The sequence below is a fragment of the Schistocerca piceifrons genome, unplaced genomic scaffold (assembly GCF_021461385.2).
Source record: "Schistocerca piceifrons isolate TAMUIC-IGC-003096 unplaced genomic scaffold, iqSchPice1.1 HiC_scaffold_701, whole genome shotgun sequence".
In the NCBI taxonomy this organism is placed as follows: domain Eukaryota; kingdom Metazoa; phylum Arthropoda; class Insecta; order Orthoptera; family Acrididae; genus Schistocerca; species Schistocerca piceifrons.
In genome coordinates, this window is record NW_025728950.1 from 374,187 (window position 1) to 401,446 (window position 27,260).

At 49.3% G+C, this 27,260-nt stretch overlaps 1 non-coding gene and 7 pseudogenes across 1 annotated transcript; all 8 read right to left on the reverse strand.

Moving 5' to 3' along the window:
• Positions 1 to 1,651: 1,651 nt before the first annotated feature.
• Positions 1,652 to 1,862, reverse strand: LOC124769538 (annotated as a pseudogene).
• Positions 1,863 to 5,097: 3,235 nt separating this feature from the next.
• On the reverse strand, positions 5,098 to 5,308 carry LOC124769539 (annotated as a pseudogene).
• Positions 5,309 to 8,544: 3,236 nt separating this feature from the next.
• Positions 8,545 to 8,755, reverse strand: LOC124769371 (annotated as a pseudogene).
• Positions 8,756 to 11,984: 3,229 nt separating this feature from the next.
• Positions 11,985 to 12,195, reverse strand: LOC124769413 (annotated as a pseudogene).
• Positions 12,196 to 15,420: 3,225 nt separating this feature from the next.
• LOC124769425 lies at positions 15,421 to 15,631 on the reverse strand (annotated as a pseudogene).
• A 3,226-nt stretch (positions 15,632 to 18,857) lies between these two features.
• Positions 18,858 to 19,048, reverse strand: LOC124769513. Its single transcript, XR_007013017.1, has one exon. It is a non-coding gene; the product is annotated as a U2 spliceosomal RNA (small nuclear RNA).
• Positions 19,049 to 22,296: 3,248 nt separating this feature from the next.
• On the reverse strand, positions 22,297 to 22,507 carry LOC124769578 (annotated as a pseudogene).
• A 3,230-nt stretch (positions 22,508 to 25,737) lies between these two features.
• Positions 25,738 to 25,948, reverse strand: LOC124769580 (annotated as a pseudogene).
• Between the last annotated feature and the right edge of the window lie 1,312 nt (positions 25,949 to 27,260).

The window sequence follows — 27,260 nt, forward strand, 5'->3', positions numbered from 1 at the left end:
TGAGAATCCGCCTGCACGTGAGTGTTAACATGCGCTGCGGACAGTCAGTCACCTCAAGACCCAAGATACGTTGTTCCCCTACAATCCGGTTGCATGGGCGTTCGATGGTCAATGATCGTGGCCCTAGTGGCATTAGCACCATTTTGTTGGATTTTAACATGGCACCGGATGCTCGTTCATAAACGTGGAGGACTCGGCGAACCGAATCGATGTCATTGGCGTTTGCTACAAACACACCTACACCATCCGCGTATGCCGCACTGCGGAAGGTGACGCCTGGGAAAGGAACACCATCGACCATCCGTCCGATGTCACGCAGCATGGGGTCCAGCGCCAAAGCGATAAAATACACTGACAAGGGACAGCCTTGTCGAACTGATCGTCTGATGGGAATTGGTCGTGATCTGCAGCCGTTCACAATGATTCTGGAATTTGCTCCATCCAAGAAGTGCCGGATGACTCTTATGAAGTGCTCCCCGAAACCCTTCCGCGACATAACGGCCAGCAGGTAAGGATGGGAGAAGGCACCGGCGAAATCTAGAGATCAATTGAAGCCGGGGTTCGAGCGTCGGCGGTGGGTGAGTAAGACAGCATCACGGTATATAGAAGCAGCGGTGAAGGTGGTTCGATTCGAAACGCCAGTGTACCTTATTCATTACCTGTTTAAGATGTGAAGCCACACTTCGTGCCACCAACTTATAATCAGTGTTAAGAACACGTCCTTAGCCCGACAGTGACCTGTGACCTTTGGATTAAGGACAATACGTACAGCTAGAAAATCGGCGGGTAGCTCGCAACCAGCAAACATCTCCTCGCACGTTTTGCAGAAGCGGTCTCCTAACAGGCCGGAAAACCTAGCACTTCGATTAGTGCTGGAATGGCACAATCGAAGGGCGGTATCCTTGCGGAGTACCGCCAGAGATGAAAAACCGCAGTGTCATGGCCTAAATGCTTGCAGCGTGTGCGCTCCACATGTGGGAGTGACACACGGTGGTGCGGGCCGATATGGCAACAGGCGACCGTCGAAAACATCGCAAAGGCAAGTGCCGGAAGGAACGACCAAATACGAGATCACTCGTCAACATCCCAGTACTACCCTCCATGTCGAGGAGTAAACTGCGACTCCCATTTGAACGCCGCTAGCTGCCAGGGCAGTGGAGAAGCCGTGAGGCCGCCCCACAGCAGCGTCAGGCCGGTGCGAGCTATACTGGCGCGAGCTACACCTAGCCGAGTGCTTACATCGTCCACCGCCTACTGCATATGTGTGTGTGCGTGTGTACACACGTATTCAGCGTGCGTGCGGCGGCGACGACGACGACGTTCGCGAGGAGCTAAGGATATAACTCCAAAAAATGTAATTAAAATTATCTGTGCCCGGACCATAAGAGACGCTAACGAGGCATCCGAAGGCACTGTCCTGTGCCCCCATAAATTACCAGCCTAGCGTAATGCGGCTGCAAGTGCCGTCCGGCTAACCGCAAAAAAAAAAAAAAAAAAAAATTCTTAAGATAATCTTAAATTAATGAAAAGAAATCGTGGTGTGTAAGCAACTAACTACTGGGCACATCAACAACTACGACAAGTTTTGCTACCAGCGGAATATCTGATCACTGCAGAAAGTTAACCCATTTCAGGCTGTGTTTTAATTAATTTTAGGTGGGCCGATCCCGGCGGTACTTCAATGCCGGACCAACCCGCGACAGAGGTGGAGCAAGCCCCTAGCACTCCGTCATAAGCCAAAAATGAGTGTAATATTCTGGTCGTGTGATGCAGGACGTATCAGATATTAAGCTGATAAGACAAATACTACACTTTTTTCCCTCCTACCTCCCCTATAGACCTACCTTTTCCTCTCCAAAAATGCCGCCATCCTCTAGTGTCGACGCAGCACGTAAAGCAGGGTGTTGTTAGTAGCAAGACTTATTGCCATAAACCGAAAATAAAAGCGGAGGCATACTCTGCTATGCCTTGGGGGCGACGACACACTACTCAGAAACACACCTCCCTCTCCAGGTGTGAAGCAAGTGATGATGTTAAAAACTAAATAGAAAGAAATAAATAAAGACAGAAATGAAGGCAAAATAAAAAAAAAAACAGCGACGGCAGCACACTCAAACGAAACTGGCGAGATAATCCCATCGCCCATAGAATTAACGAAGTAATAATCCTCTAAGATAGATTATGTGTTTTCCAATTTTCCAATAATTTTTCATACAAGGTTCACACAATTTCCGTGTTACCAATTTCCATATTATCAGTATCATAGAACAGTCTACTCTAGTGATGCCCTGAAGGCCAATATCAAATCTGGGGTATGGGTAAGTCAAGGGTAGTTTGAAAGTCTGAGTGACAAAGATCCAGGGGTACACTCAGGCAATTCTTATACGAGGTGCCTTAGTCAGCCCGGAACACCTTTTGATAACCATGAACCATTGCAACTTTAAGAAATCTTGCAAAAGTAATGGTATATTTCCGGTCAGATTCCGCCAGGCGATGATGGCTCCAAAGGCAGTCCACGAAAGAGACAGCATCGGTGAGGCAAAGGTCATAGATCGTGAAAATGGTGTGGCCCAAGAGCCACACCATTGCGTTACGTCGTGTTCGTTGGTTGGTCTGAATATCAGGGGTAAGGAAACAGTCGATTGACACATAGTCCAGTGTAGTCCCACTGATCAGCGCTAATAGCACACGTGCAAGGTCCCACACTTCTGTGACGTGAGGGCATAAGAGACGATGCTCTCTGGTGTCTACGTCACCACATCGGCCGCAAGCAGCCGAGGGCCATAGGCCGATGGCCGCCAGGCGGTGATTAGTGGGTATTAAATTGTTTACAACGCGATACCATAGCGCTGAAACTTCTGTGGGAAGGGCTGGGTGGTTGATATTAGCCCAAGCTTGGTGCCAGATGACCGACGGTCGTCTGTCCTCCAATTTATGTGGTGTGGGCTCGCCTCGAAGCGCCTAGTAAAGGCGCTTAGATGTGCGTGCCTTGTCGGTGGCCACTGTTAGGACGTAACTTTGATTGAGGTAATAGTCCTTGACTGTCGTCATCCGGAATGGAATATGTGTCAAACATACTGGTGCACGCGCCGATTGTGGGCGATAACGGTCGAAAAGCACCGCTGTTGTACCACCTGGGTCAATCTCACGCAAAGTGGCGATACTTTGAATCAGGATTGCCGCACATTTGCGGGGAAAGTCAATGAGTCCAAGGCCACTATCGACCTTTGGCAGTGTACAATTCTGCGCATCAACTTTGAATAGTGCATGCCGCCACAATAGGCAATATACTGTTTGTGAGATGGCTCTGCTGGTTTGTTTCGGTAGCGTGTGGAGTTGTGCTACATACTATGCCCGTGATAGGATGTATGTACTAATCAGTTGGATTCGTTGATGGAGGTCGAGACGTCAATCAGTGTGACTCATGCAAAATCCTCTGATGCGCGTGAGAATCCGCCTGCACGTGAGTGTTAACATGCGCTGCGGACAGTCAGTCACCTCAAGACCCAAGATACGTTGTTCCCCTACAATCCGGTTGCATGGGCGTTCGATGGTCAATGATCGTGGCCCTAGTGGCATTAGCACCATTTTGTTGGATTTTAACATGGCACCGGATGCTCGTTCATAAACGTGGAGGACTCGGCGAACCGAATCGATGTCATTGGCGTTTGCTACAAACACACCTACACCATCCGCGTATGCCGCACTGCGGAAGGTGACGCCTGGGAAAGGAACACCATCGACCATCCGTCCGATGTCACGCAGCATGGGGTCCAGCGCCAAAGCGATAAAATACACTGACAAGGGACAGCCTTGTCGAACTGATCGTCTGATGGGAATTGGTCGTGATCTGCAGCCGTTCACAATGATTCTGGAATTTGCTCCATCCAAGAAGTGCCGGATGACTCTTATGAAGTGCTCCCCGAAACCCTTCCGCGACATAACGGCCAGCAGGTAAGGATGGGAGAAGGCACCGGCGAAATCTAGAGATCAATTGAAGCCGGGGTTCGAGCGTCGGCGGTGGGTGAGTAAGACAGCATCACGGTATATAGAAGCAGCGGTGAAGGTGGTTCGATTCGAAACGCCAGTGTACCTTATTCATTACCTGTTTAAGATGTGAAGCCACACTTCGTGCCACCAACTTATAATCAGTGTTAAGAACACGTCCTTAGCCCGACAGTGACCTGTGACCTTTGGATTAAGGACAATACGTACAGCTAGAAAATCGGCGGGTAGCTCGCAACCAGCAAACATCTCCTCGCACGTTTTGCAGAAGCGGTCTCCTAACAGGCCGGAAAACCTAGCACTTCGATTAGTGCTGGAATGGCACAATCGAAGGGCGGTAACCTTGCGGAGTACCGCCAGAGATGAAAAACCGCAGTGTCAGGGCCTAAATGCTTGCAGCGTGTGCGCTCCACATGTGGGAGTGACACACGGTGGTGCGGGCCGATATGGCAACAGGCGACCGTCGAAAACATCGCAAACGCAAGTGCCGGAAGGAACGACCAAATACGAGATCACTCGTCAACATCCCAGTACTACCCTCCATGTCGAGGAGTAAACTGCGACTCCCATTTGAACGCCGCTAGCTGCCAGGGCAGTGGAGAAGCCGTGAGGCCGCCCCACAGCAGCGTCAGGCCGGTGCGAGCTATACTGGCGCGAGCTACACCTAGCCGAGTGCTTACATCGTCCACCGCCTACTGCATATGTGTGTGTGCGTGTGTACACACGTATTCAGCGTGCGTGCGGCGGCGACGACGACGACGTTCGCGAGGAGCTAAGGATATAACTCCAAAAAATGTAATTAAAATTATCTGTGCCCGGACCATAAGAGACGCTAACGAGGCATCCGAAGGCACTGTCCTGTGCCCCCATAAATTACCAGCCTAGCGTAATGCGGCTGCAAGTGCCGTCCGGCTAACCGCAAAAAAAAAAAAAAAAAAAAATTCTTAAGATAATCTTAAATTAATGAAAAGAAATCGTGGTGTGTAAGCAACTAACTACTGGGCACATCAACAACTACGACAAGTTTTGCTACCAGCGGAATATCTGATCACTGCAGAAAGTTAACCCATTTCAGGCTGTGTTTTAATTAATTTTAGGTGGGCCGATCCCGGCGGTACTTCAATGCCGGACCAACCCGCGACAGAGGTGGAGCAAGCCCCTAGCACTCCGTCATAAGCCAAAAATGAGTGTAATATTCTGGTCGTGTGATGCAGGACGTATCAGATATTAAGCTGATAAGACAAATACTACACTTTTTTCCCTCCTACCTCCCCTATAGACCTACCTTTTCCTCTCCAAAAATGCCGCCATCCTCTAGTGTCGACGCAGCACGTAAAGCAGGGTGTTGTTAGTAGCAAGACTTATTGCCATAAACCGAAAATAAAAGCGGAGGCATACTCTGCTATGCCTTGGGGGCGACGACACACTACTCAGAAACACACCTCCCTCTCCAGGTGTGAAGCAAGTGATGATGTTAAAAACTAAATAGAAAGAAATAAATAAAGACAGAAATGAAGGCAAAATAAAAAAAAAAACAGCGACGGCAGCACACTCAAACGAAACTGGCGAGATAATCCCATCGCCCATAGAATTAACGAAGTAATAATCCTCTAAGATAGATTATGTGTTTTCCAATTTTCCAATAATTTTTCATACAAGGTTCACACAATTTCCGTGTTACCAATTTCCATATTATCAGTATCATAGAACAGTCTACTCTAGTGATGCCCTGAAGGCCAATATCAAATCTGGGGTATGGGTAAGTCAAGGGTAGTTTGAAAGTCTGAGTGACAAAGATCCAGGGGTACACTCAGGCAATTCTTATACGAGGTGCCTTAGTCAGCCCGGAACACCTTTTGATAACCATGAACCATTGCAACTTTAAGAAATCTTGCAAAAGTAATGGTATATTTCCGGTCAGATTCCGCCAGGCGATGATGGCTCCAAAGGCAGTCCACGAAAGAGACAGCATCGGTGAGGCAAAGGTCATAGATCGTGAAAATGGTGTGGCCCAAGAGCCACACCATTGCGTTACGTCGTGTTCGTTGGTTGGTCTGAATATCAGGGGTAAGGAAACAGTCGATTGACACATAGTCCAGTGTAGTCCCACTGATCAGCGCTAATAGCACACGTGCAAGGTCCCACACTTCTGTGACGTGAGGGCATAAGAGACGATGCTCTCTGGTGTCTACGTCACCACATCGGCCGCAAGCAGCCGAGGGCCATAGGCCGATGGCCGCCAGGCGGTGATTAGTGGGTATTAAATTGTTTACAACGCGATACCATAGCGCTGAAACTTCTGTGGGAAGGGCTGGGTGGTTGATATTAGCCCAAGCTTGGTGCCAGATGACCGACGGTCGTCTGTCCTCCAATTTATGTGGTGTGGGCTCGCCTCGAAGCGCCTAGTAAAGGCGCTTAGATGTGCGTGCCTTGTCGGTGGCCACTGTTAGGACGTAACTTTGATTGAGGTAATAGTCCTTGACTGTCGTCATCCGGAATGGAATATGTGTCAAACATACTGGTGCACGCGCCGATTGTGGGCGATAACGGTCGAAAAGCACCGCTGTTGTACCACCTGGGTCAATCTCACGCAAAGTGGCGATACTTTGAATCAGGATTGCCGCACATTTGCGGGGAAAGTCAATGAGTCCAAGGCCACTATCGACCTTTGGCAGTGTACAATTCTGCGCATCAACTTTGAATAGTGCATGCCGCCACAATAGGCAATATACTGTTTGTGAGATGGCTCTGCTGGTTTGTTTCGGTAGCGTGTGGAGTTGTGCTACATACTATGCCCGTGATAGGATGTATGTACTAATCAGTTGGATTCGTTGATGGAGGTCGAGACGTCAATCAGTGTGACTCATGCAAAATCCTCTGATGCGCGTGAGAATCCGCCTGCACGTGAGTGTTAACATGCGCTGCGGACAGTCAGTCACCTCAAGACCCAAGATACGTTGTTCCCCTACAATCCGGTTGCATGGGCGTTCGATGGTCAATGATCGTGGCCCTAGTGGCATTAGCACCATTTTGTTGGATTTTAACATGGCACCGGATGCTCGTTCATAAACGTGGAGGACTCGGCGAACCGAATCGATGTCATTGGCGTTTGCTACAAACACACCTACACCATCCGCGTATGCCGCACTGCGGAAGGTGACGCCTGGGAAAGGAACACCATCGACCATCCGTCCGATGTCACGCAGCATGGGGTCCAGCGCCAAAGCGATAAAATACACTGACAAGGGACAGCCTTGTCGAACTGATCGTCTGATGGGAATTGGTCGTGATCTGCAGCCGTTCACAATGATTCTGGAATTTGCTCCATCCAAGAAGTGCCGGATGACTCTTATGAAGTGCTCCCCGAAACCCTTCCGCGACATAACGGCCAGCAGGTAAGGATGGGAGAAGGCACCGGCGAAATCTAGAGATCAATTGAAGCCGGGGTTCGAGCGTCGGCGGTGGGTGAGTAAGACAGCATCACGGTATATAGAAGCAGCGGTGAAGGTGGTTCGATTCGAAACGCCAGTGTACCTTATTCATTACCTGTTTAAGATGTGAAGCCACACTTCGTGCCACCAACTTATAATCAGTGTTAAGAACACGTCCTTAGCCCGACAGTGACCTGTGACCTTTGGATTAAGGACAATACGTACAGCTAGAAAATCGGCGGGTAGCTCGCAACCAGCAAACATCTCCTCGCACGTTTTGCAGAAGCGGTCTCCTAACAGGCCGGAAAACCTAGCACTTCGATTAGTGCTGGAATGGCACAATCGAAGGGCGGTAACCTTGCGGAGTACCGCCAGAGATGAAAAACCGCAGTGTCAGGGCCTAAATGCTTGCAGCGTGTGCGCTCCACATGTGGGAGTGACACACGGTGGTGCGGGCCGATATGGCAACAGGCGACCGTCGAAAACATCGCAAACGCAAGTGCCGGAAGGAACGACCAAATACGAGATCACTCGTCAACATCCCAGTACTACCCTCCATGTCGAGGAGTAAACTGCGACTCCCATTTGAACGCCGCTAGCTGCCAGGGCAGTGGAGAAGCCGTGAGGCCGCCCCACAGCAGCGTCAGGCCGGTGCGAGCTATACTGGCGCGAGCTACACCTAGCCGAGTGCTTACATCGTCCACCGCCTACTGCATATGTGTGTGTGCGTGTGTACACACGTATTCAGCGTGCGTGCGGCGGCGACGACGACGACGTTCGCGAGGAGCTAAGGATATAACTCCAAAAAATGTAATTAAAATTATCTGTGCCCGGACCATAAGAGACGCTAACGAGGCATCCGAAGGCACTGTCCTGTGCCCCCATAAATTACCAGCCTAGCGTAATGCGGCTGCAAGTGCCGTCCGGCTAACCGCAAAAAAAAAAAAAAAAAAAAAATTCTTAAGATAATCTTAAATTAATGAAAGGAAATCGTGGTGTGTAAGCAACTAACTACTGGGCACATCAACAACTACGACAAGTTTTGCTACCAGCGGAATATCTGATCACTGCAGAAAGTTAACCCATTTCAGGCTGTGTTTTAATTAATTTTAGGTGGGCCGATCCCGGCGGTACTTCAATGCCGGGCCAACCCGCGACAGAGGTGGAGCAAGCCCCTAGCACTCCGTCATAAGCCAAAAATGAGTGTAATATTCTGGTCGTGTGATGCAGGACGTATCAGATATTAAGCTGATAAGACAAATACTACACTTTTTTCCCTCCTACCTCCCCTATAGACCTACCTTTTCCTCTCCAAAAATGCCGCCATCCTCTAGTGTCGACGCAGCACGTAAAGCAGGGTGTTGTTAGTAGCAAGACTTATTGCCATAAACCGAAAATAAAAGCGGAGGCATACTCTGCTATGCCTTGGGGGCGACGACACACTACTCAGAAACACACCTCCCTCTCCAGGTGTGAAGCAAGAGATGATGTTAAAAACTAAATAGAAAGAAATAAATAAAGACAGAAATGAAGGCAAAATAAAAAAAAAACAGCGACGGCAGCACACTCAAACGAAACTGGCGAGATAATCCCATCGCCCATAGAATTAACGAAGTAATAATCCTCTAAGATAGATTATGTGTTTTCCAATTTTCCAATAATTTTTCATACAAGGTTCACACAATTTCCGTGTTACCAATTTCCATATTATCAGTATCATAGAACAGTCTACTCTAGTGATGCCCTGAAGGCCAATATCAAATCTGGGGTATGGGTAAGTCAAGGGTTGTTTGAAAGTCTGAGTGACAAAGATCCAGGGGTACACTCAGGCAATTCTTATACGAGGTGCCTTAGTCAGCCCGGAACACCTTTTGATAACCATGAACCATTGCAACTTTAAGAAATCTTCCAAAAGTAATGGTATATTTCCGGTCAGATTCCGCCAGGCGATGCTGGCTCCAAAGGTAGTCCATGAAAGAGACAGCATCGGTGAGGCAAAGGTCATAGATCGTGAAAATGGTGTGGCCCAAGAGCCACACCATTGCGTAACGTCGTGTTCGTTGGTTGGTCTGAATATCAGGGGTAAGGAACCAGTCGATTGACACATAGTCCAGTGTAGTCCCACTGATCAGCGCTAATAGCACACGTGCAAGGTCCCACACTTCTGTGACGTGAGGGCATAAGAGACGATGCTCTCTGGTGTCTACGTCACCACATCGGCCGCAAGCAGCCGAGGGCCATAGGCGGATGGCCGCCAGGCGGTGATTAGTGGGTATTAAATTGTTTACAACGCGATACCATAGCGCTGAAACTTCTGTGGGAAGGGCTGGGTGGTTGATATTAGCCCAAGCTTGGTGCCAGATGACCGACGGTCGTCTGTCCTCCAATTTATGTGGTGTGGGCTCGCCTCGAAGCGCCTAGTAAAGGCGCTTCGATGTGCGTGCCTTGTCGGTGGCCACTGTTAGGACGTAACTTTGATTGAGGTAATAGTCCTTGACTGTCGTCATCCGGAATGGAATATGTGTCAAACATACTGGTGCACGCGCCGATTGTGGGCGATAACGGTCGAAAAGCACCGCTGTTGTACCACCTGGGTCAATCTCACGCAAAGTGGCGATACTTTGAATCAGGATTGCCGCACATTTGCGGGGAAAGTCAATGAGTCCAAGGCCACTATCGACCTTTGGTAGTGTACAATTCTGCGCATCAACTTTGAATAGTGCATGCCGCCACAATAGGCAATATACTGTTTGTGAGATGGCTCTGCTGGTTTGTTTCGGTAGCGTATGGAGTTGTGCTACATACTATGCCCGTGATAGGATGTATGTACTAATCAGTTGGATTCGTTGATGGAGGTCGAGTCGTCGATCAGTGTGACTCATGCAAAATCCTCTGATGCGCGTGAGAATCCGCCTGCACGTGAGTGTTAACATGCGCTGCGGACAGTCAGTCACCTCAAGACCCAAGATACGTTGTCCCCCTACAATCCGGTTGCATGGGCGTTCGATGGTCAATGATCGTGGCCCTAGTGGCATTAGCACCATTTTGTTGGATTTTAACATGGCACCGGATGCTCGTTCATAAACGTGGAGGACTCGGCGAACCGAATCGATGTCATTGGCGTTTGCTACAAACACACCTACACCATCCGCGTATGCCGCACTGCGGAAGGTGACGCCTGGGAAAGGAACACCATCGACCATCCGTCCGATGTCACGCAGCATGGGGTCCAGCGCCAAAGCGATAAAATACACTGACAAGGGACAGCCTTGTCGAACTGATCGTCTGATGGGAATTGGTCGTGATCTGCAGCCGTTCACAATGATTCTGGAATTTGCTCCATCCAAGAAGTGCCGGATGACTCTTATGAAGTGCTCCCCGAAACCCTTCCGCGACATAACGGCCAGCAGGTAAGGATGGGAGAAGGCACCGGTGAAATCTAGAGATCAATTGAAGCCGGGGTTCGAGCGTCGGCGGTGGGTGAGTAAGACAGCATCACGGTATATAGAAGCAGCGGTGAAGGTGGTTCGATTCGAAACGCCAGTGTACCTTATTCATTACCTGTTTAAGATGTGAAGCCACACTTCGTGCCACCAACTTATAATCAGTGTTAAGAACATGTCCTTAGCCCGACAGTGACCTGTGACCTTTGGATTAAGGACAATACGTACAGCTAGAAAATCGGCGGGTAGCTCGCAACCAGCAAACATCTCCTCGCACGTTTTGCAGAAGCGGTCTCCTAACAGGCCGGAAAACCTAGCACTTCGATTAGTGCTGGAATGGCACAATCGAAGGGCGGTATCCTTGCGGAGTACCGCCAGAGATGAAAAACCGCAGTGTCAGGGCCTAAATGCTTGCAGCGTGTGCGCTCCACATGTGGGAGTGACACACGGTGGTGCGGGCCGATATGGCAACAGGCGACCGTCGAAAACATCGCAAAGGCAAGTGCCGGAAGGAACGACCAAATACGAGATCACTCGTCAACATCCCAGTACTACCCTCCATGTCGAGGAGTAAACTGCGACTCCCATTTGAACGCCGCTAGCTGCCAGGGCAGTGGAGAAGCCGTGAGGCCGCCCTACAGCAGCGTCAGGCCGGTGCGAGCTATACTGGCGCGAGCTACACCTAGCCGAGTGCTTACATCGTCCACCGCCTACTGCATATGTGTGTGTGCGTGTGTACACACGTATTCAGCGTGCGTGCGGCGGCGACGACGACGACGTTCGCGAGGAGCTAAGGATATAACTCCAAAAAATGTAATTAAAATTATCTGTGCCCGGACCATAAGAGACGCTAACGAGGCATCCGAAGGCACTGTCCTGTGCCCCCATAAATTACCAGCCTAGCGTAATGCGGCTGCAAGTGCCGTCCGGCTAACCGCAAAAAAAAAAAAAAAATTCTTAAGATAATCTTAAATTAATGAAAAGAAATCGTGGTGTGTAAGCAACTAACTACTGGGCACATCAACAACTACGACAAGTTTTGCTACCAGCGGAATATCTGATCACTGCAGAAAGTTAACCCATTTCAGGCTGTGTTTTAATTAATTTTAGGTGGGCCGATCCCGGCGGTACTTCAATGCCGGGCCAACCCGCGACAGAGGTGGAGCAAGCCCCTAGCACTCCGTCATAAGCCAAAAATGAGTGTAATATTCTGGTCGTGTGATGCAGGACGTATCAGATATTAAGCTGATAAGACAAATACTACACTTTTTTCCCTCCTACCTCCCCTATAGACCTACCTTTTCCTCTCCAAAAATGCCGCCATCTTCTAGTGTCGACGCAGCACGTAAAGCAGGGTGTTGTTAGTAGCAAGACTTATTGCCATAAACCGAAAATAAAAGCGGAGGCATACTCTGCTATGCCTTGGGGGCGACGACACACTACTCAGAAACACACCTCCCTCTCCAGGTGTGAAGCAAGTGATGATGTTAAAAACTAAATAGAAAGAAATAAATAAAGACAGAAATGAAGGCAAAATAAAAAAAAACAGCGACGGCAGCACACTCAAACGAAACTGGCGAGATAATCCCATCGCCCATAGAATTAACGAAGTAATAATCCTCTAAGATAGATTATGTTTTCCAATTTTCCAATAATTTTTCATACAAGGTTCACACAATTTCCGTGTTACCAATTTCCATGTTATCAGTATCATAGAACAGTCTACTCTAGTGATGCCCTGAAGGCCAATATCAAATCTGGGGTATGGGTAAGTCAAGGGTAGTTTGAAAGTCTGAGTGACAAAGATCCAGGGGTACACTCAGGCAATTCTTATACGAGGTGCCTTAGTCAGCCCGGAACACCTTTTGATAACCATGAACCATTGCAACTTTAAGAAATCTTCCAAAAGTAATGGTATATTTCCGGTCAGATTCCGCCAGGCGATGCTGGCTCCAAAGGTAGTCCATGAAAGAGACAGCATCGGTGAGGCAAAGGTCATAGATCGTGAAAATGGTGTGGCCCTAGAGCCACACCATTGCGTTACGTCGTGTTCGTTGGTTGGTCTGAATATCAGGGGTAAGGAACCAGTCGATTGACACATAGTCCAGTGTAGTCCCACCGATCAGCGCTAATAGCACACGTGCAAGGTCCCACACTTCTGTGACGTGAGGGCATAAGAGACGATGCTCTCTGGTGTCTACGTCACCACATCGGCCGCAAGCAGCCGAGGGCCATAGGCGGATGGCCGCCAGGCGGTGATTAGTGGGTATTAAATTGTTTACAACGCGATACCATAGCGCTGAAACTTCTGTGGGAAGGGCTGGGTGGTTGATATTAGCCCAAGCTTGGTGCCAGATGACCGACGGTCGTCTGTCCTCCAATTTATGTGGTGTGGGCTGGCCTCGAAGCGCCTAGTAAAGGCGCTTCGATGTGCGTGCCTTGTCGGTGGCCACTGTTAGGACGTAACTTTGATTGAGGTAATAGTCCTTGACTGTCGTCATCCGGAATGGAATATGTGTCAAACATACTGGTGCACGCGCCGATTGTGGGCGATAACGGTCGAAAAGCACCGCTGTTGTACCACCTGGGTCAATCTCACGCAAAGTGGCGATACTTTGAATCAGGATTGCCGCACATTTGCGGGGAAAGTCAATGAGTCCAAGGCCACTATCGACCTTTGGCAGTGTACAATTCTGCGCATCAACTTTGAATAGTGCATGCCGCCACAATAGGCAATATACTGTTTGTGAGATGGCTCTGCTGGTTTGTTTCGGTAGCGTATGGAGTTGTGCTACATACTATGCCCGTGATAGGATGTATGTACTAATCAGTTGGATTCGTTGATGGAGGTCGAGTCGTCGATCAGTGTGACTCATGCAAAATCCTCTGATGCGCGTGAGAATCCGCCTGCACGTGAGTGTTAACATGCGCTGCGGACAGTCAGTCACCTCAAGACCCAAGATACGTTGTTCCCCTACAATCCGGTTGCATGGGCGTTCGATGGTCAATGATCGTGGCCCTAGTGGCATTAGCACCATTTTGTTGGATTTTAACATGGCACCGGATGCTCGTTCATAAACGTGGAGGACTCGGCGAACCGAATCGATGTCATTGGCGTTTGCTACAAACACACCTACACCATCCGCGTATGCCGCACTGCGGAAGGTGACGCCTGGGAAAGGAACACCATCGACCATCCGTCCGATGTCACGCAGCATGGGGTCCAGCGCCAAAGCGATAAAATACACTGACAAGGGACAGCCTTGTCGAACTGATCGTCTGATGGGAATTGGTCGTGATCTGCAGCCGTTCACAATGATTCTGGAATTTGCTCCATCCAAGAAGTGCCGGATGACTCTTATGAAGTGCTCCCCGAAACCCTTCCGCGACATAACGGCCAGCAGGTAAGGATGGGAGAAGGCACCGGCGAAATCTAGAGATCAATTGAAGCCGGGGTTCGAGCGTCGGCGGTGGGTGAGTAAGACAGCATCACGGTATATAGAAGCAGCGGTGAAGGTGGTTCGATTCGAAACGCCAGTGTACCTTATTCATTACCTGTTTAAGATGTGAAGCCACACTTCGTGCCACCAACTTATAATCAGTGTTAAGAACACGTCCTTAGCCCGACAGTGACCTGTGACCTTTGGATTAAGGACAATACGTACAGCTAGAAAATCGGCGGGTAGCTCGCAACCAGCAAACATCTCCTCGCACGTTTTGCAGAAGCGGTCTCCTAACAGGCCGGAAAACCTAGCACTTCGATTAGTGCTGGAATGGCACAATCGAAGGGCGGTATCCTTGCGGAGTACCGCCAGAGATGAAAAACCGCAGTGTCAGGGCCTAAATGCTTGCAGCGTGTGCGCTCCACATGTGGGAGTGACACACGGTGGTGCGGGCCGATATGGCAACAGGCGACCGTCGAAAACATCGCAAACGCAAGTGCCGGAAGGAACGACCAAATACGAGATCACTCGTCAACATCCCAGTACTACCCTCCATGTCGAGGAGTAAACTGCGACTCCCATTTGAACGCCGCTAGCTGCCAGGGCAGTGGAGAAGCCGTGAGGCCGCCCCACAGCAGCGTCAGGCCGGTGCGAGCTATACTGGCGCGAGCTACACCTAGCCGAGTGCTTACATCGTCCACCGCCTACTGCATATGTGTGTGTGCGTGTGTACACACGTATTCAGCGTGCGTGCGGCGGCGACGACGACGACGTTCGCGAGGAGCTAAGGATATAACTCCAAAAAATGTAATTAAAATTATCTGTGCCCGGACCATAAGAGACGCTAACGAGGCATCCGAAGGCACTGTCCTGTGCCCCCATAAATTACCAGCCTAGCGTAATGCGGCTGCAAGTGCCGTCCGGCTAACCGCAAAAAAAAAAAAAAATTCTTAAGATAATCTTAAATTAATGAAAAGAAATCGTGGTGTGTAAGCAACTAACTACTGGGCACATCAACAACTACGACAAGTTTTGCTACCAGCGGAATATCTGATCACTGCAGAAAGTTAACCCATTTCAGGCTGTGTTTTAATTAATTTTAGGTGGGCCGATCCCGGCGGTACTTCAATGCCGGGCCAACCCGCGACAGAGGTGGAGCAAGCCCCTAGCACTCCGTCATAAGCCAAAAATGAGTGTAATATTCTGGTCGTGTGATGCAGGACGTATCAGATATTAAGCTGATAAGACAAATACTACACTTTTTTCCCTCCTACCTCCCCTATAGACCTACCTTTTCCTCTCCAAAAATGCCGCCATCTTCTAGTGTCGACGCAGCACGTAAAGCAGGGTGTTGTTAGTAGCAAGACTTATTGCCATAAACCGAAAATAAAAGCGGAGGCATACTCTGCTATGCCTTGGGGGCGACGACACACTACTCAGAAACACACCTCCCTCTCCAGGTGTGAAGCAAGTGATGATGTTAAAAACTAAATAGAAAGAAATAAATAAAGACAGAAATGAAGGCAAAATAAAAAAAAAACAGCGACGGCAGCACACTCAAACGAAACTGGCGAGATAATCCCATCGCCCATAGAATTAACGAAGTAATAATCCTCTAAGATAGATTATGTTTTCCAATTTTCCAATAATTTTTCATACAAGGTTCACACAATTTCCGTGTTACCAATTTCCATGTTATCAGTATCATAGAACAGTCTACTCTAGTGATGCCCTGAAGGCCAATATCAAATCTGGGGTATGGGTAAGTCAAGGGTAGTTTGAAAGTCTGAGTGACAAAGATCCAGGGGTACACACAGGCAATTCTTATACGAGGTGCCTTAGTCAGCCCGGAACACCTTTTGATAACCATGAACCATTGCAACTTTAAGAAATCTTCCAAAAGTAATGGTATATTTCCGGTCAGATTCCGCCAGGCGATGCTGGCTCCAAAGGTAGTCCATGAAAGAGACAGCATCGGTGAGGCAAAGGTCATAGATCGTGAAAATGGTGTGGCCCAAGAGCCACACCATTGCGTTACGTCGTGTTCGTTGGTTGGTCTGAATATCAGGGGTAAGGAACCAGTCGATTGACACATAGTCCAGTGTAGTCCCACCGATCAGCGCTAATAGCACACGTGCAAGGTCCCACACTTCTGTGACGTGAGGGCATAAGAGACGATGCTCTCTGGTGTCTACGTCACCACATCGGCCGCAAGCAGCCGAGGGCCATAGGCGGATGGCCGCCAGGCGGTGATTAGTGGGTATTAAATTGTTTTCAACGCGATACCATAGCGCTGAAACTTCTGTGGGAAGGGCTGGGTGGTTGATATTAGCCCAAGCTTGGTGCCAGATGACCGACGGTCGTCTGTCCTCCAATTTATGTGGTGTGGGCTGGCCTCGAAGCGCCTAGTAAAGGCGCTTCGATGTGCGTGCCTTGTCGGTGGCCACTGTTAGGACGTAACTTTGATTGAGGTAATAGTCCTTGACTGTCGTCATCCGGAATGGAATATGTGTCAAACATACTGGTGCACGCGCCGATTGTGGGCGATAACGGTCGAAAAGCACCGCTGTTGTACCACCTGGGTCAATCTCACGCAAAGTGGCGATACTTTGAATCAGGATTGCCGCACATTTGCGGGGAAAGTCAATGAGTCCAAGGCCACTATCGACCTTTGGCAGTGTACAATTCTGCGCATCAACTTTGAATAGTGCATGCCGCCACAATAGGCAATATACTGTTTGTGAGATGGCTCTGCTGGTTTGTTTCGGTAGCGTATGGAGTTGTGCTACATACTATGCCCGTGATAGGATGTATGTACTAATCAGTTGGATTCGTTGATGGAGGTCGAGTCGTCGATCAGTGTGACTCATGCAAAATCCTCTGATGCGCGTGAGAATCCGCCTGCACGTGAGTGTTAACATGCGCTGCGGACAGTCAGTCACCTCAAGACCCAAGATACGTTGTTCCCCTACAATCCGGTTGCATGGGCGTTCGATGGTCAATGATCGTGGCCCTAGTGGCATTAGCACCATTTTGTTGGATTTTAACATGGCACCGGATGCTCGTTCATAAACGTGGAGGACTCGGCGAACCGAATCGATGTCATTGGCGTTTGCTACAAACACACCTACACCATCCGCGTATGCCGCACTGCGGAAGGTGACGCCTGGGAAAGGAACACCATCGACCATCCGTCCGATGTCACGCAGCATGGGGTCCAGCGCCAAAGCGATAAAATACACTGACAAGGGACAGCCTTGTCGAACTGATCGTCTGATGGGAATTGGTCGTGATCTGCAGCCGTTCACAATGATTCTGGAATTTGCTCCATCCAAGAAGTGCCGGATGACTCTTATGAAGTGCTCCCCGAAACCCTTCCGCGACATAACGGCCAGCAGGTAAGGATGGGAGAAGGCACCGGCGAAATCTAGAGATCAATTGAAGCCGGGGTTCGAGCGTCGGCGGTGGGTGAGTAAGACAGCATCACGGTATATAGAAGCAGCGGTGAAGGTGGTTCGATTCGAAACGCCAGTGTACCTTATTCATTACCTGTTTAAGATGTGAAGCCACACTTCGTGCCACCAACTTATAATCAGTGTTAAGAACACGTCCTTAGCCCGACAGTGACCTGTGACCTTTGGATTAAGGACAATACGTACAGCTAGAAAATCGGCGGGTAGCTCGCAACCAGCAAACATCTCCTCGCACGTTTTGCAGAAGCGGTCTCCTAACAGGCCGGAAAACCTAGCACTTCGATTAGTGCTGGAATGGCACAATCGAAGGGCGGTATCCTTGCGGAGTACCGCCAGAGATGAAAAACCGCAGTGTCAGGGCCTAAATGCTTGCAGCGTGTGCGCTCCACATGTGGGAGTGACACACGGTGGTGCGGGCCGATATGGCAACAGGCGACCGTCGAAAACATCGCAAAGGCAAGTGCCGGAAGGAACGACCAAATACGAGATCACTCGTCAACATCCCAGTACTACCCTCCATGTCGAGGAGTAAACTGCGACTCCCATTTGAACGCCGCTAGCTGCCAGGGCAGTGGAGAAGCCGTGAGGCCGCCCCACAGCAGCGTCAGGCCGGTGCGAGCTATACTGGCGCGAGCTACACCTAGCCGAGTGCTTACATCGTCCACCGCCTACTGCATATGTGTGTGTGCGTGTGTACACACGTATTCAGCGTGCGTGCGGCGGCGACGACGACGACGTTCGCGAGGAGCTAAGGATATAACTCCAAAAAATGTAATTAAAATTATCTGTGCCCGGACCATAAGAGACGCTAACGAGGCATCCGAAGGCACTGTCCTGTGCCCCCATAAATTACCAGCCTAGCGTAATGCGGCTGCAAGTGCCGTCCGGCTAACCGCAAAAAAAAAAAAAAATTCTTAAGATAATCTTAAATTAATGAAAAGAAATCGTGGTGTGTAAGCAACTAACTACTGGGCACATCAACAACTACGACAAGTTTTGCTACCAGCGGAATATCTGATCACTGCAGAAAGTTAACCCATTTCAGGCTGTGTTTTAATTAATTTTAGGTGGGCCGATCCCGGCGGTACTTCAATGCCGGGCCAACCCGCGACAGAGGTGGAGCAAGCCCCTAGCACTCCGTCATAAGCCAAAAATGAGTGTAATATTCTGGTCGTGTGATGCAGGACGTATCAGATATTAAGCTGATAAGACAAATACTACACTTTTTTCCCTCCTACCTCCCCTATAGACCTACATTTTCCTCTCCAAAAATGCCGCCATCCTCTATTGTCGACGCAGCACGTAAAGCAGGGTGTTGTTAGTAGCAAGACTTATTGCCATAAACCGAAAATAAAAGCGGAGGCATACTCTGCTATGCCTTGGGGGCGACGACACACTACTCAGAAACACACCTCCCTCTCCAGGTGTGAAGCAAGTGATGATGTTAAAAACTAAATAGAAAGAAATAAATAAAGACAGAAATGAAGGCAAAATAAAAAAAAAACAGCGACGGCAGCACACTCAAACGAAACTGGCGAGATAATCCCATCGCCCATAGAATTAACGAAGTAATAATCCTCTAAGATAGATTATGTTTTCCAATTTTCCAATAATTTTTCATACAAGGTTCACACAATTTCCGTGTTACCAATTTCCATATTATCAGTATCATAGAACAGTCTACTCTAGTGATGCCCTGAAGGCCAATATCAAATCTGGGGTATGGGTAAGTCAAGGGTAGTTTGAAAGTCTGAGTGACAAAGATCCAGGGGTACACTCAGGCAATTCTTATACGAGGTGCCTTAGTCAGCCCGGAACACCTTTTGATAACCATGAACCATTGCAACTTTAAGAAATCTTCCAAAAGTAATGGTATATTTCCGGTCAGATTCCGCCAGGCGATGCTGGCTCCAAAGGTAGTCCATGAAAGAGACAGCATCGGTGAGGCAAAGGTCATAGATCGTGAAAATGGTGTGGCCCAAGAGCCACACCATTGCGTTACGTCGTGTTCGTTGGTTGGTCTGAATATCAGGGGTAAGGAACCAGTCGATTGACACATAGTCCAGTGTAGTCCCACCGATCAGCGCTAATAGCACACGTGCAAGGTCCCACACTTCTGTGACGTGAGGGCATAAGAGACGATGCTCTCTGGTGTCTACGTCACCACATCGGCCGCAAGCAGCCGAGGGCCATAGGCGGATGGCCGCCAGGCGGTGATTAGTGGGTATTAAATTGTTTACAACGCGATACCATAGCGCTGAAACTTCTGTGGGAAGGGCTGGGTGGTTGATATTAGCCCAAGCTTGGTGCCAGATGACCGACGGTCGTCTGTCCTCCAATTTATGTGGTGTGGGCTGGCCTCGAAGCGCCTAGTAAAGGCGCTTCGATGTGCGTGCCTTGTCGGTGGCCACTGTTAGGACGTAACTTTGATTGAGGTAATAGTCCTTGACTGTCGTCATCCGGAATGGAATATGTGTCAAACATACTGGTGCACGCGCCTATTGTGGGCGATAACGGTCGAAAAGCACCGCTGTTGTACCACCTGGGTCAATCTCACGCAAAGTGGCGATACTTTGAATCAGGATTGCCGCACATTTGCGGGGAAAGTCAATGAGTCCAAGGCCACTATCGACCTTTGGCAGTGTACAATCCTGCGCATCAACTTTGAATAGTGCATGCCGCCACAATAGGCAATATACTGTTTGTGAGATGGCTCTGCTGGTTTGTTTCGGTAGCGTATGGAGTTGTGCTACATACTATGCCCGTGATAGGATGTATGTACTAATCAGTTGGATTCGTTGATGGAGGTCGAGTCGTCGATCAGTGTGACTCATGCAAAATCCTCTGATGCGCGTGAGAACCCGCCTGCACGTGAGTGTTAACATGCGCTGCGGACAGTCAGTCACCTCAAGACCCAAGATACGTTGTTCCCCTACAATCCGGTTGCATGGGCGTTCGATGGTCAATGATCGTGGCCCTAGTGGCATTAGCACCATTTTGTTGGATTTTAACATGGCACCGGATGCTCGTTCATAAACGTGGAGGACTCGGCGAACCGAATCGATGTCATTGGCGTTTGCTACAAACACACCTACACCATCCGCGTATGCCGCACTGCGGAAGGTGACGCCTGGGAAAGGAACACCATCGACCATCCGTCCGATGTCACGCAGCATGGGGTCCAGCGCCAAAGCGATAAAATACACTGACAAGGGACAGCCTTGTCGAACTGATCGTCTGATGGGAATTGGTCGTGATCTGCAGCCGTTCACAATGATTCTGGAATTTGCTCCATCCAAGAAGTGCCGGATGACTCTTATGAAGTGCTCCCCGAAACCCTTCCGCGACATAACAGCCAGCAGGTAAGGATGGGAGAAGGCACCGGCGAAATCTAGAGATCAATTGAAGCCGGGGTTCGAGCGTCGGCGGTGGGTGAGTAAGACAGCATCACGGTATATAGAAGCAGCGGTGAAGGTGGTTCGATTCGAAACGCCATTGTACCTTATTCATTACCTGTTTAAGATGTGAAGCCACACTTCGTGCCACCAACTTATAATCAGTGTTAAGAACACGTCCTTAGCCCGACAGTGACCTGTGACCTTTGGACTAAGGACAATACGTACAGCTAGAAAATCGGCGGGTAGCTCGCAACCAGCAAACATCTCCTCGCACGTTTTGCAGAAGCGGTCTCCTAACAGGCCGGAAAACCTAGCACTTCGATTAGTGCTGGAATGGCACAATCGAAGGGCGGTATCCTTGCGGAGTACCGCCAGAGATGAAAAACCGCAGTGTCAGGGCCTAAATGCTTGCAGCGTGTGCGCTCCACATGTGGGAGTGACACACGGTGGTGCGGGCCGATATGGCAACAGGCGACCGTCGAAAACATCGCAAAGGCAAGTGCCGGAAGGAACGACCAAATACGAGATCACTCGTCAACATCCCAGTACTACCCTCCATGTCGAGGAGTAAACTGCGACTCCCATTTGAACGCCGCTAGCTGCCAGGGCAGTGGAGAAGCCGTGAGGCCGCCCCACAGCAGCGTCAGGCCGGTGCGAGCTATACTGGCGCGAGCTACACCTAGCCGAGTGCTTACATCGTCCACCGCCTACTGCATATGTGTGTGTGCGTGTGTACACACGTATTCAGCGTGCGTGCGGCGGCGACGACGACGACGTTCGCGAGGAGCTAAGGATATAACTCCAAAAAATGTAATTAAAATTATCTGTGCCCGGACCATAAGAGACGCTAACGAGGCATCCGAAGGCACTGTCCTGTGCCCCCATAAATTACCAGCCTAGCGTAATGCGGCTGCAAGTGCCGTCCGGCTAAACGCAAAAAAAAAAAAAAAAATTCTTAAGATAATCTTAAATTAATGAAAAGAAATCGTGGTGTGTAAGCAACTAACTACTGGGCACATCAACAACTACGACAAGTTTTGCTACCAGCGGAATATCTGATCACTGCAGAAAGTTAACCCATTTCAGGCTGTGTTTTAATTAATTTTAGGTGGGCCGATCCCGGCGGTACTTCAATGCCGGGCCAACCCGCGACAGAGGTGGAGCAAGCCCCTAGCACTCCGTCATAAGCCAAAAATGAGTGTAATATTCTGGTCGTGTGATGCAGGGCGTATCAGATATTAAGCTGATAAGACAAATACTACACTTTTTTCCCTCCTACCTCCCCTATAGACCTACCTTTTCCTCTCCAAAAATGCCGCCATCCTCTAGTGTCGACGCAGCACGTAAAGCAGGGTGTTGTTAGTAGCAAGACTTATTGCCATAAACCGAAAATAAAAGCGGAGGCATACTCTGCTATGCCTTGGGGTCGACGACACACTACTCAGAAACACACCTCCCTCTCCAGGTGTGAAGCAAGTGATGATGTTAAAAACTAAATAGAAAGAAATAAATAAAGACAGAAATGAAGGCAAAATAAAAAAAAAAAACAGCGACGGCAGCACACTCAAACGAAACTGGCGAGATAATCCCATCGCCCATAGAATTAACGAAGTAATAATCCTCTAAGATAGATTATGTTTTCCAATTTTCCAATAATTTTTCATACAAGGTTCACACAATTTCCGTGTTACCAATTTCCATGTTATCAGTATCATAGAACAGTCTACTCTAGTGATGCCCTGAAGGCCAATATCAAATCTGGGGTATGGGTAAGTCAAGGGTAGTTTGAAAGTCTGAGTGACAAAGATCCAGGGGTACACTCAGGCAATTCTTATACGAGGTGCCTTAGTCAGCCCGGAACACCTTTTGATAACCATGAACCATTGCAACTTTAAGAAATCTTGCAAGAGTAATGGTATATTTCCGGTCAGATTCCGCCAGGCGATGCTGGCTCCAAAGGTAGTCCATGAAAGAGACAGCATCGGTGAGGCAAAGGTCATAGATCGTGAAAATGGTGTGGCCCAAGAGCCACACCATTGCGTAACGTCGTGTTCGTTGGTTGGTCTGAATATCAGGGGTAAGGAACCAGTCGATTGACACATAGTCCAGTGTAGTCCCACCGATCAGCGCTAATAGCACACGTGCAAGGTCCCACACTTCTGTGACGTGAGGGCATAAGAGACGATGCTCTCTGGTGTCTACGTCACCACATCGGCCGCAAGCAGCCGAGGGCCATAGGCGGATGGCCGCCAGGCGGTGATTAGTGGGTATTAAATTGTTTACAACGCAATACCATAGCGCTGAAACTTCTGTGGGAAGGGCTGGGTGGTTGATATTAGCCCAAGCTTGGTGCCAGATGACCGACGGTCGTCTGTACTCCAATTTATGTGGTGTGGGCTGGCCTCGAAGCGCCTAGTAAAGGCGCTTCGATGTGCGTGCCTTGTCGGTGGCCACTGTTAGGACGTAACTTTGATTGAGGTAATAGTCCTTGACTGTCGTCATCCGGAATGGAATATGTGTCAAACATACTGGTGCACGCGCCGATTGTGGGCGATAACGGTCGAAAAGCACCGCTGTTGTACCACCTGGGTCAATCTCACGCAAAGTGGCGATACTTTGAATCAGGATTGCCGCACATTTGCGGGGAAAGTCAATGAGTCCAAGGCCACTATCGACCTTTGGCAGTGTACAATTCTGCGCATCAACTTTGAATAGTGCATGCCGCCACAATAGGCAATATACTGTTTGTGAGATGGCTCTGCTGGTTTGTTTCGGTAGCGTATGGAGTTGTGCTACATACTATGCCCGTGATAGGATGTATGTACTAATCAGTTGGATTCGTTGATGGAGGTCGAGTCGTCGATCAGTGTGACTCATGCAAAATCCTCTGATGCGCGTGAGAATCCGCCTGCACGTGAGTGTTAACATGCGCTGCGGACAGTCAGTCACCTCAAGACCCAAGATACGTTGTTCCCCTACAATCCTGTTGCATGGGCGTTCGATGGTCAATGATCGTGGCCCTAGTGGCATTAGCACCATTTTGTTGGATTTTAACATGGCACCAGATGCTCGTTCATAAACGTGGAGGACTCGGCGAACCGAATCGATGTCATTGGCGTTTGCTACAAACACACCTACACCATCCGCGTATGCCGCACTGCGGAAGGTGACGCCTGGGAAAGGAACACCATCGACCATCCGTCCGATGTCACGCAGCATGGGGTCCAGCGCCAAAGCGATAAAATACACTGACAAGGGACAGCCTTGTCGAACTGATCGTCTGATGGGAATTGGTCGTGATCTGCAGCCGTTCACAATGATTCTGGAATTTGCTCCATCCAAGAAGTGCCGGATGACTCTTATGAAGTGCTCCCCGAAACCCTTCCGCGACATAACGGCCAGCAGGTAAGGATGGGAGAAGGCACCGGCGAAATCTAGAGATCAATTGAAGCCGGGGTTCGAGCGTCGGCGGTGGGTGAGTAAGACAGCATCACGGTATATAGAAGCAGCGGTGAAGGTGGTTCGATTCGAAACGCCAGTGTACCTTATTCATTACCTGTTTAAGATGTGAAGCCACACTTCGTGCCACCAACTTATAATCAGTGTTAAGAACACGTCCTTAGCCCGACAGTGACCTGTGACCTTTGGATTAAGGACAATACGTACAGCTAGAAAATCGGCGGGTAGCTCGCAACCAGCAAACATCTCCTCGCACGTTTTGCAGAAGCGGTCTCCTAACAGGCCGGAAAACCTAGCACTTCGATTAGTGCTGGAATGGCACAATCGAAGGGCGGTATCCTTGCGGAGTACCGCCAGAGATGAAAAACCGCAGTGTCAGGGCCTAAATGCTTGCAGCGTGTGCGCTCCACATGTGGGAGTGACACACGGTGGTGCGGGCCGATATGGCAACAGGCGACCGTCGAAAACATCGCAAAGGCAAGTGCCGGAAGGAACGACCAAATACGAGATCACTCGTCAACATCCCAGTACTACCCTCCATGTCGAGGAGTAAACTGCGACTCCCATTTGAACGCCGCTAGCTGCCAGGGCAGTGGAGAAGCCGTGAGGCCGCCCCACAGCAGCGTCAGGCCGGTGCGAGCTATACTGGCGCGAGCTACACCTAGCCGAGTGCTTACATCGTCCACCGCCTACTGCATATGTGTGTGTGCGTGTGTACACACGTATTCAGCGTGCGTGCGGCGGCGACGACGACGACGTTCGCGAGGAGCTAAGGATATAACTCCAAAAAATGTAATTAAAATTATCTGTGCCCGGACCATAAGAGACGCTAACGAGGCATCCGAAGGCACTGTCCTGTGCCCCCATAAATTACCAGCCTAGCGTAATGCGGCTGCAAGTGCCGTCCGGCTAAACGCAAAAAAAAAAAAAAAAATTCTTAAGATAATCTTAAATTAATGAAAAGAAATCGTGGTGTGTAAGCAACTAACTACTGGGCACATCAACAACTACGACAAGTTTTGCTACCAGCGGAATATCTGATCACTGCAGAAAGTTAACCCATTTCAGGCTGTGTTTTAATTAATTTTAGGTGGGCCGATCCCGGCGGTACTTCAATGCCGGGCCAACCCGCGACAGAGGTGGAGCAAGCCCCTAGCACTCCGTCATAAGCCAAAAATGAGTGTAATATTCTGGTCGTGTGATGCAGGGCGTATCAGATATTAAGCTGATAAGACAAATACTACACTTTTTTCCCTCCTACCTCCCCTATAGACCTACCTTTTCCTCTCCAAAAATGCCGCCATCCTCTAGTGTCGACGCAGCACGTAAAGCAGGGTGTTGTTAGTAGCAAGACTTATTGCCATAAACCGAAAATAAAAGCGGAGGCATACTCTGCTATGCCTTGGGGTCGACGACACACTACTCAGAAACACACCTCCCTCTCCAGGTGTGAAGCAAGTGATGATGTTAAAAACTAAATAGAAAGAAATAAATAAAGACAGAAATGAAGGCAAAATAAAAAAAAAAAACAGCGACGGCAGCACACTCAAACGAAACTGGCGAGATAATCCCATCGCCCATAGAATTAACGAAGTAATAATCCTCTAAGATAGATTATGTTTTCCAATTTTCCAATAATTTTTCATACAAGGTTCACACAATTTCCGTGTTACCAATTTCCATGTTATCAGTATCATAGAACAGTCTACTCTAGTGATGCCCTGAAGGCCAATATCAAATCTGGGGTATGGGTAAGTCAAGGGTAGTTTGAAAGTCTGAGTGACAAAGATCCAGGGGTACACTCAGGCAATTCTTATACGAGGTGCCTTAGTCAGCCCGGAACACCTTTTGATAACCATGAACCATTGCAACTTTAAGAAATCTTGCAAGAGTAATGGTATATTTCCGGTCAGATTCCGCCAGGCGATGCTGGCTCCAAAGGTAGTCCATGAAAGAGACAGCATCGGTGAGGCAAAGGTCATAGATCGTGAAAATGGTGTGGCCCAAGAGCCACACCATTGCGTAACGTCGTGTTCGTTGGTTGGTCTGAATATCAGGGGTAAGGAACCAGTCGATTGACACATAGTCCAGTGTAGTCCCACCGATCAGCGCTAATAGCACACGTGCAAGGTCCCACACTTCTGTGACGTGAGGGCATAAGAGACGATGCTCTCTGGTGTCTACGTCACCACATCGGCCGCAAGCAGCCGAGGGCCATAGGCGGATGGCCGCCAGGCGGTGATTAGTGGGTATTAAATTGTTTACAACGCAATACCATAGCGCTGAAACTTCTGTGGGAAGGGCTGGGTGGTTGATATTAGCCCAAGCTTGGTGCCAGATGACCGACGGTCGTCTGTACTCCAATTTATGTGGTGTGGGCTGGCCTCGAAGCGCCTAGTAAAGGCGCTTCGATGTGCGTGCCTTGTCGGTGGCCACTGTTAGGACGTAACTTTGATTGAGGTAATAGTCCTTGACTGTCGTCATCCGGAATGGAATATGTGTCAAACATACTGGTGCACGCGCCGATTGTGGGCGATAACGGTCGAAAAGCACCGCTGTTGTACCACCTGGGTCAATCTCACGCAAAGTGGCGATACTTTGAATCAGG